An 11006-nucleotide genomic window follows, 5' to 3' on the forward strand; every position below is an offset into this window, starting at 1 on the left:
AGAAGTGACTATTCATTTCAGATGCCCACTTTTGGATTGGGTCTTTAAATTTGGACAAAGGTCTAATTTCTTTTAGTTCTTTATATATTCCACATATTAGTCCTCTAAGAAGTAGCTGGCAAAAAATTTTCTACATTCTGTAGGTTGTCTCTTCACTTTTTTGGTGGTTTCCTTTGCTGTGCAGAAGCTTTTAAATTTGATGCAATTCTATTTGTTGATTCTTTGTATTATTTCTTGTGCAACTTGGATTTTGTTCAGAAGTCAGCCTACACCGTATGTAATAATTTTACCTATTCTATCTTCCAGCAGATTTAGTGTTTCTGTTGTAATATTTAGATCTTTGAACCATTTTGATTTAAATTTAGTGCACAGTGATATGAGTCTAGGTTTAATCTTTAGTATGTGGAAAGCCAGTTTTCCCAGCACCATTTATTAAAGAGACTATGTTTCTTCTAGTGAAGGTGCTTGACCCCTTTGTCAATGATAAGGTGTTTGAGTGTGTTTGGAGCTGTTTCTACATTTTTTTTTTTTTTAATTTGCCAATACCATGCTCTTTTTATCACAGTAGCTTTCTTGTGTTATTTCAAGTCCAGGATTATGATGCCTCTGACTTGCTTTTGTTGCCCAAAATTGCTTTTTCTATTGTAGTTTCTTCTGGGTCCAAATGAATTTTAGGATTGTTTTGTCTAGTTCTCTGAGGTATGCTATTGGCATTTTGATTGCAACTGCATTGAATTTGTATAACAGTTTTGGAAGTATGGGCATTTTCACTATATTGGTTCTACTTACCCAAGAACAAGGGATATGTTTCCATTTTCTGACATCCTTGTCGACCTCCTTTTCAGAGTATTTTAGTTTTCAATGTAAAGGTCTTTTACTTCTTTAATATTTAGATCTTGTTTTTTTGGTACTGGGAATCGAACTCAGGACCTTGTGCTATCGAGGTAGGCATGGTACCACTGAGCTAAATCCCTAGCCCTTTAATATTTAGATCTTTGATCCATTTTTATTTCAGTTTAGTGCATGGTGAATCAGCTACAGTAGTACTGATCAAGACACATTGGGTAGTAACATACCATAAGAACCAATTATGTATCACTCTTAACTCTAGGGAAAAAGCATTAACACAACCCAGGTTTTGACTTACAGATGTTATGTACTAAATGCAACAGTTATATCTCTGCTAATGGTGGAAAATAATTCAATAGTTTTACAGAGTTAATTAATGTCTTACTTTTCTCATTGTGGGACAAAACACCCAACACTCACAAATTAAAGAACAGGTTTATTTTTGCTCACAGTTGTAGATATTTCAGTTCATAGTTGGCTGACTCCATGGCAGGGCAGCATAGCAGAGGGGCATTGCAGAGGAGACAGTCTGTGGCATGGCATGGCAGGCAGGAAGCAGGAAGCAGCAAGGCAGCAAGCTTCCCTTTCCTTTTTATTCCATTCAGGCTACAAGCTTATTGGTTGGTGCCACCCATACCCAGGGTGGTGTGTCCCACTATCCACACTCAGAACTATGCTAATTTCAGTCAGTGGACTAATTTAGTGTCACACATCTTAGTCTCAGTATCACATGCCCTAGACCCAGCCAGCTCTGAAAATCCCCACCTATGCACACGTGAGGTTTTGGAGGGGGGAGATCTAGATACAAGCCAGAACAACTAACTATTCAAAGATTAACAAAACTTTATGGTTATGCTATAAAAGATGTAGGGTATGAGAATGGGGGAATGCAAGAAGGAAAATGTGAAATCTTAAACAATATGATATCAGAAGAAAGAGTGAGAAGTGGTAAAAAGGATCCTATTGGGAGGTAGATGGATGTTTATAGAATTAGGTAAAAGTAAGAGAAAAGTCTAATGAGAAATAGAAGATAAAAAAGAGGGCGAAACAACAAGAAATTGTATAGGGATTATGTGGAGGTCAACTGATTAATTGTCAAGTTGAGTGGGAAATGCCCAGCTGAATTGAGTCAGCATAGTTCTTGGGATGGAAGACTAAGTTTAAGGAGGATTGTTATTGGAATGGTATAAAAGGACAATGAGAGGGAAGGATTGTAGCTGATTTTTCTTGGAGGAGCTTCTTTGAGATGGCTTTTCTTCTGAGGAATTTCAGTGGTTTTTCTTCAAAAGAGCTTTGGCTGTTTTCTTTCTTCAGGGGAGCTTCAATCCTCATCTTCATCTTGGACCCATCTCCTGGCTTCCAATTTTAGTATATGTGCTGCCAAAGTGAGCACAATCTCCTGGTTTCCAGTGCAGATCCCTCAGGCTTCTGGCACAGATTCTTCAGCTTCTGGCACTGGCCCTTGGGCCTTTTCAGTGCAGATCCTTCAGCCTCTTGATACGGACTTGCGTGGGACATTGGTGTGGGCTCCAAGCTCTTGACTGGATCCTTCAGGTCTCCAGTGCACAGACAGACATTTTGCCTTCTTCTGCATCTGACTCTAGTAAGCATTGACTAATACAGAGTAAAAATAAGAGAGAAAAATAAAGGGAGAAAAATTAAAATGGGAAAGAGGAAGAAAAAGATAAGAAGGAAGAAAGACAAAGGAAAATCCCCAAGCCTCAATAAATTGGTGAAGAAGAAAGGAAAGAAGAAAAGAAGAGAAAACAAAAGAACTCCAAAAACTAAAAATGAACACATCCACAGACTACAAAATCAAAAACAATAACAAAAGAAATAAAAACCAAAACCAGAAATAAAAATCCAAAACTAAAACCAAAACCAAAACCAAAAACGCAAAACTCAACAGAAAAAAAGGAGAAAAAAGAAACTTCTCTGTGATTTTCTTCCAGGATCTACAATTTTGGGATAGTGTCCAAGTGAAGATATGTCCCTGCTCCTGTTGGTAGACAAAGAAGACAGTCAGACCCCAGATCCTAGTTGATACAGTTACCAGCAGGCAGTAGGATTAGGATGAGGGGATCAATGTCCAACTTTCTTTTTTTTTTTTTTTTGGTACTGAGGATTGAACTTGGGTCCTTGCGCTTGTGCTTGCACAGCAGGCGGTGAAACCACTGAGCTAAATCCCTGGCCCCCAACTTTCAAATGTAGAACAATTCAGGTTGAGCCTAGCCTCTGGCTGTGGGGCAGGGCCTGTGTCCTTCAGCTTAAACCCCTCAGTGGGTCTCTTTCTAGCTGACTCCCTGACCCTGGCTGTCTCCCTTGTCTGTCTGTCTCCTGATCACTATGGGAATATAACATCGGGAACACTGAACTGAAGCTGTCCCATGGCTGCTCTGAGTCCCTGGTTCAGTCAACCCTTCCCCAGAACAGCATCTGACCAAACATTTTCTCTAGGGTGATAGATCTCCCACTACCTCAGCAGCTACTATGTATAGTAGCTGTCCTCTTCCTATCATGCCTTGCCTCCTCCCCTGTGTGGCATCATGCCAAGATGGTTGCTCCCACCAAAGAACAAACCCTTCTTCCCAGCATGCCCCTGTTCCTGCCTAGAGAGTAACCTAATACTGGCTCACCTCCTACCACCTAGTGACATCACCGGCTCCTCCATTCCCTAGTCACTACCTCACTCAACCCCTCCTCAGCCCCTACAAACCCCACCCCAGTCTCTATAAAAGACTGTCCCTGCCCCGGCCATATTGCTTTTGTCTCTCCTTTGTTCAGAGACAGCCTGGCAGATCCATTCCCCTAATAAAGGCTTGTTGTGGCCTGGTCTGGTCTTGGTTTTCGGTCCTTTTACCTGACATAGGGGATATGGTGGGTGCTTGGACTGAGTCACTCATGAGCTATTAAAGGATACACATGAGAGCAGAATCCTGTGCTCTCCCTGCAGATCACAGCACCTGCCAGTCCATTCCTTCTCCTGCATTTCTTCCTGAAGCCCTATGAGGTCCCCTCCTTTTATGCTGTCTCTGTAGATTTGGTCCCCCTTTACTGTGAGCCAAGAGCTGGGAGCCCAGGAGAAAGTGCAGATTGTCCCTTCCCTTCTCAGCTTTGTGTTATGTCTCTTCAATTTCTCTGTAGGTTTTAATTTTCTTGTCAGATCCTTCCTCGTTCCTGGGGATCTACTTCTCTCTTTTCTTCTTCCCCAAGTTGTTATTTTGAAGTGTCTGGATTCCAAATCTTGGATAGGCTCCTTTCCTTAATAACAATTTTTTTTAAAGGAGATAGTTTATATAGAGTTAAGGGTGAAGATATGAGAGTCATAAGAGAAAATGCTAATATTCCTGGCCATGTTATATCCAATTCTTCAACTAGTTTAGGTAGTTTGATCTTGAGGATGCCAGTAGCTCTTTTTTTTTTTGGTACCAGGGATTAAACTCAGGACCTTGTGCTTTCAAGACAGGTCCCTGGCCCCCCATTAGCTCTTTTTATAGTGCCTCATGGCTGAGGATGGGAAAGGCAATTGGATCTTTGGTTAATGTACATTACATTTTCAATTTCCTGTATAATTCTACCAATGAAATGTGATCCTCTGTCTCTAGTGAAGGGATATCTCAAGTGGAGATTTATTCTAGGAAAACTTTGGCCAATGATGTTGCAAAAGCATTTTGGCAGGAAAAATCTTCTAGTCATTAAGAAAATATGCTGATTGGGGTGAGTGCCTATTGGTAACATTGTGCTTTTTTTTTGGTACCAGGGATTGAAATCAGGACCTTGTGCTTGCAAGACAGGTGCGGTGCCACGGAGCTAAATCTCTGGCTCATATGCTTTTCGGTAATTGGCATTTTTTTTTTGGTACCGGGGATCAAACTCGGGACTTTGCGCTTTCGAGGCAGGTGGTGGAACCACTGAGCTGAATCCCTGGCCTGCTTTTTGGTAATTGGGAAAAAAATTATTTTACAGTGATGAAAGGATCTAGGGAAAACTGTTTTCCTTTCTCCCCTCATCTCTACGTGTTTTCCAGGGTTATATTTGTGACAGATGAGGCGATTTCCACCTTTTTGATCCAAATAAAACTAAAAGGTTTTTTGCCCTTCCTATGATGAAACATGCAATGATTTAGGTGATAGAGTTAGAAGTTACCTCTCCTAACACCTTTAATATGTTTCTAAAATCCGTCTATGTGAATTGAAAATATGATTTTTCCCATTTGATTGCTTCTGTATCTGAAGTTTTACTTAGGCTATATGGCTCTCTTTTATATATTCCTTAGTAGTCATCCTAAAGAGGTTGTCTTCCCTCTGCGGAGGTTTAATAATCCCATCAGTGGTCTAGGCCCTCAAAAAATGATGCAGGAGTGTATGCTCAAGGTTTTGAAACTGCCTGTATTTCTTGGGTGTTTGGGGAAGAGACTGCTAATTTATCATATTTATCAACCAATCTATTCCCTTAGGCCTTGTCTGAGTTTTCAGTACTATTTCTCTTTGTCTTAACTATAGCCATCTGTTGGGATAATAACAATGACACTTGAAGTTCTACTATTTGGAGTTCGTTTTGTTTTATTTCATTTTATTTTTGGTACCGGGTATGCAACTCAGGACCTTGCGCTTGTGAGGCAGGTGGCAGCACCATTGAGCTAAATCCCCGGCCCTGTTTTGTTTTATTTTTTGAGGCAGGGTCTCCCTTTGTAGTTCAGCCTGGTCCTGAACTCACTATGTAGCCCAGGCTGGCCTCAAACTCATGGCAATCCTCCTGCCTCAGCCTCCCCAAGTGCTGGGATTACAGGCGTGTGCCACCACACCTGGCTCAGTTCATTTGTTTTTTAAAGAGATGGGGCCTTCTGATGTTGTTCAGGTTGCTCCCAAACTCCTGGGCTCAGGTGGTCTTCTACCTCAGCCTCTGGAGTAAGTGGAACCACAGGCACTTGTGGTGATGTTGGAGTCCATTTTTGACTGGGTTACTGGAGGTTTTAATAAATCTTCTCTGTTTGCATAACATATCAAAATCATGTACCATCCCTGAAACATAGCAGCTATCAGTATAAAAGTTAGCTTTCATTTCTTCTGCTCTTATTCAAGCCCAAATAAGAGCAATTAGCTTGGCTACTTGGTCTCATTTAACATTTAGCAGGGCTTGACATTTGAGAGGTTTGTGCTATTCAGTGATGGCATATCCTCCCTGAAATGTCCCATTCCTCTTCTGCAGGTAGCAATCATCAATATAAAGAATGAGGTCAACCTAGGGAAGATGGTTTTCTGATAAATCTAGCCTAGGACAAGATACAGATATTCTGTTAATGATATAATCCTAGGGCATTGTGTCAGTGGGTAAAGGACACAAGGTAGCAGAGTGAAGATTTGACAGCAATGTATGGGTGATGTGAGAGGGGAGAGCTGTAAAACTTCTTCTTCTCCTCCTCCTTTTTTTTTTTTTTTTTTTTTTTTGGTACTGGGGATTGAACTCTGCACCTTTTGCTTGCCAGGCAGGCACTGGAACCTCTGAGCTAAATCCCAGGCCCTAAAACTTCTTAAGTTGTAAGATACTCAGGGGCTGGGGATTTAGCTTAGTGGTGCTGCACCTGCTTCACAAGCGCAAGGTCCTGAGTTTCATCCCTGGTACTGGGGGGAAAAAAAGATGTAAGATACAGAAAAGTGATGTATGTTTTCATTGAGGAATAGGATTTGCACAGCATGAAGAATATGTATGTTAAGCAGATGGAGTAATACTAAATCAAAAGTAGTGTAGCTACACCACTAAATCAGAAGTAGGGTGGCTGCAGCTACAATTGACAGAAAAGAAGATATTTCCTAGCTACTTGATTTAAGGCCAAACTATATTATTACAGAGGTCTATGCTGTCCTTTATGCTTTTGGAATAGTATACTCTAAGGATATGACTCTCTCATTCATGAACATGGAAAAAGGCAATGCACAGTGGAAAGTTCAAGGCCAGGGGGTGAAAGCAGAGAACACTTAAGGTTTGCAAAAATACCATTGGATAGAGGGCCCCAGACTACTGGTTCTGGGGATGATTCCCTAGTCATGGCATAATAGGGTAAGGCAATCATGGAGAAGAGAGGGGAGAAGGGAGAGGGTATCCCCATCCTACCATATCCCACAAAATCCAAAAGTCCCTCAATTGTTATTTTGTTTCAGGAAGAGGAAAATAGTTAAAAGTAGAGGCTGTATAAAACACTTCTACCCATGGCTGAAAAATCATGACCCAGATATTGCACATGCAGAGGGTATAATTGAATTTTATCTCTAGCTACTTTGTGATCCTTTCTTGCTAACACCTTAACATAGTGTTCAGTTTCCAAAAGAGAGTTGTCATTAACTGTCAGAACATAAAGATCATATACATATTGAACTAAAGTGGCATCTCCTTGGAATTTTAAGACCCCCAAAGTGGCATTTAGGATATGTAAGTGACAAGTAAGAGTCTCAGAAAATCACTGGGGGGCATAACAATCCAAGTATATTGCTGGTTTTCTCAGATGGATCAAATAGGTTTTGGGATTCCTTATGAAAGGGAATATTTTTTCAAAAGGTGGACTATAAATCAATGACCATGAAGTATTGGGTATTGGAAGGTGTAGAAGACAGGATAATGTTAGGATTAGACACCAAAGAAAACTAGGAGTGACACTTTTACTGACAGATATAAGATTTTGTATATGTACTGCTGAAGTGAGCACAATGATAGATATAAGATTTGGACTAGCCAATATCCTTTCTCATTTTAGCTTTTAAAATCTAAGATGGGGGGGCTGAGGATTTAGCTCAGTGGTTTTGCTGCCTGCTGCACAAGCGCAAGGACCCGAGTTCGATCCCTGGTTCCAAAAACAAAAACAAAAACAAAACAAAACAAAAAATCTAAGATGGGAATATTGCCTGGACTAGGAGTGAGGACTACTTTTTTATCTAATAAAGTTTGGATTATTGGGCAACACTCTTTAAGTTTAAGGGGCTTCTGGTTTTAAATGATATTGGGGAAATTTAGGGGGGAGCATGAAATCTATTTCTAGTTTAAGGGGCTCTACATCCCATATGGTTCCAATATTGGTGGAATTTTTCCATAAAAAAGGAATTCTGTCTAATAGTTGATTCTATTCTGTCTAGTTAAATGGGTGCTAGGTTGAAGGGGCAAGGAAACTTAGGGAAGTCAGATAAAACTGTTAGAGAACTTAGACATGAAGAAAAGTCAGACAAAACCTCAGTTGCCAATGAACTAGCACAATCAACAAGTGGGATCTCTTCTTACTAAAAAGCTTCTGCACAGCAAGAGAAACCACCAGCAGTGTGAAGAGACAACCCACAATGTGGGAAAAAATTTTCACCTGCTGTCACTCAGACAAAGGTCTACTGTCTAGAATATATAAAGAACTTAAATAAATCAGACCCCCCAAATTTAAAGACCCAATCCAAAAACGGGCATCTGAAATGAACAGACATTTCTCAGATAAAGAAGTAGAAATAGCAAATAAGCATATGAAAAAATGTTCAACATTACTGGTCATTGGATAGATGCAAATGAATACAACACTGAGATTCCAGCTCACCCCAGAAAGAATGGTTGCTATAACAAAATCAACCAATAACAAATGCTGGCAGGGCTGTGGGGAAAGAGGAACCCTGCTCCACTGCTGGTGGGAGTGTAGACTGGTGCAACTACTGTGGAAATCAATATGGAGATACCTCAAAGAACTAGGACTAGAGGTCCCATTTGACCCAGCTATTCCACTGCTGGGTATCTTCCCCAAAGAATTAAAAGAATCAGGCTGGGGATTTAGCTCAGTGGTTCTGGTGCCTGCTGCGAAAGCGCAAGGTCCTGAGTTTGATCCCCGGTACCAAAAAAAAAAGAATTAAAAGAATCATACCACAGTGATATATGTGCACCCATGTTCATAGCAGCACAATTCATGATAGCTAAAACTTGGAAACAACCCAATTGCCCATCAACTGGAGACTGGATAAAGAAAATGTGGTTTTTAAAAAATAAAATGGAGTATTACTCAACCATAAAGAACGAGAAACTAGAGACATTTATAGCTAAATGGATGCACATTGAGGCGATACTCTTTTTTTTTTGGTACTGGGGATGGAACTCGGGATTGACAGAATGGGCCGGGGATTTAGCTCAGTGGTTTTGCCACCTGCTGCACAAGTGCAAGGACCTGAGTTTGATTCCCGGTACCCACAAAAAAAAAAAAAAAGATTGACAGAAAAAATTATGAGGGAAACTATCAAAACCCATCACTACTAAAGTATGGTGATTCCAAGGAAGGGGAAGAGAAAATGAAGTAATGTTAAGGGTAGAAAGCATTGCCTCAGTATCAATGTTGCAGGATAAAAGAAACAAGAGAGACTACTGGAAATTAGGAGGATTTTAGTAGGTGCACCTTGACTCAGTTGGGGACACCTGTCCAAAAAGACTGAGTAGAGAATAAACATATTTTCCAGCTTATATGCATTTTCTGTGGTGGTAGGCATGGAAAGGAACAAAGACAGTTTTTTTTTGTTGTTGTTGTTGTTTTTTCACTCAGTGACAATTTTACAGTTTAGCCTTGAGAGCCAAATATCAGGAGTTTCAAGATATTGTGAAACTTTGTTTATAGGAATACAGTAACCTTGGGCCAGGGATTTAGTTTAGTAGTGCTATTCCTGCCTTGCAAGTGCAAGGTCCTGAGTTTGATCCCTGGTACTGCAAAAACAAAACAAAACAAAAAAAACTGATACAGGAACATAGTCACCAACCTTATCTGTATCTTTTGATGACATATAATTCCTTAAAGGTTACAAGACTTTACTTACAAAAATATATCTGTTTGCCCTATCAGTACCAGGGGTAAGTCAGCCTTGAAGGAAGGCAGATTCTTGAGAAGTCAAGTCATCACAGGACTCCACCTTTGCTGTTTACTTTATCTATAGCAGAGCAGAGGCCATCAGTTACACCGAAGGGGTGGGAGGAGGTGGGGGAGTGGTCCCTGCAAGAAACTGCTTGCAGTGAGGAAAACTGATTTTCTTTTAAGTTCTGCTTCATCAATTGTAGGGTTATTTAATCCCACAAATGTAGTGGCAGTTGAGGGAACTGGACATTTACTTGTTCAGAAAAGAGTTAATAATTTTCTGATGAGGTAACCAGAGCAAAGAAGGCTCAGGTTTTATCCCTTATCTTACCTTTGTTAACAATTTTGGTAGGTGTCCCAGTCAACGGGAACCTGACATTTGAAGATTGCTATCGATTTAAATTTTCAGGTTTTTCTGTTTTTTTAAATTGTAACATCATAATCTGGTATTCTGTATTTTCTTTGGTTTTTTTTGGTTGTTTGTTTCATTCTGTTTTTTTTTTTTTTGTACTGGGAATTGAACTCAGGGTCTCACTTGTCAGGCAGGTGCTGTGCCACTGCGCTACATCCTCAGCCCTGTTTTTTTTGTTTTTGAAACAGGGTTTCGCTATTAGTCCAGGCTGACCTTGAACTCACTAAGTAGCCCAAGCTGGCCTCAAATTCATGGTGATCCTCCTGCCTCAGCCTCTTAAGTGCCACCACTCCTGGCTTTTTTTTTTTGGCATTCTGTATTTTCTAATTTTTGAAAAATATTGTTTTCATAATGCTAAGGCTATATATGGAGCTTAGGCATGTTTGCATTTTGGCAGTTAATGTAACTTTTCTAGGAATAACTTGAGCACACCATGGTCCACTTATTTCACTTAGTATGGAGAAGTCAAAAGACCTGGTATAGTGGCACATGCCCATAATCCCTGCTGCTTGGGAGGCTAAATGAGGAGGATCACTTGAGCCTAGGAGTTCAGACAGGCCCGGACAACATAGCAAGACCCAGGTTCAAAAAAATTTTTTTAAATTTATTTTTGGGCCAGGGATTTAGCTCAGTGGTTCTGCCGCTTGCTTCGCAAGCGCAAGGACCCGAGTTCGATCCCTGGTACCGAAAAAAAAAAAATTTATTTTTGTTCTAGGGCTTCTGTTAAGTAAACCAATATGGGAATATCCCAGGAGCCCCAGAAGGCCATTGCTCAGGAGAGGATTTTAGTAAGATTTTTCCATCAAGAAGGTACAAAAGGACAGGGATTTAGCTCAGTGGTTTTGCTGCCTGCTGCACAAGCACAAGGCCCCAAGTTTGATCCCGAAACAAAAG

This window comes from Heterocephalus glaber, unplaced genomic scaffold (genome assembly GCF_053883595.1).
Source record: "Heterocephalus glaber isolate CG9 unplaced genomic scaffold, H.glaber_assembly_v1.0 deba00001613, whole genome shotgun sequence".
Lineage (NCBI taxonomy): Eukaryota > Metazoa > Chordata > Mammalia > Rodentia > Bathyergidae > Heterocephalus > Heterocephalus glaber.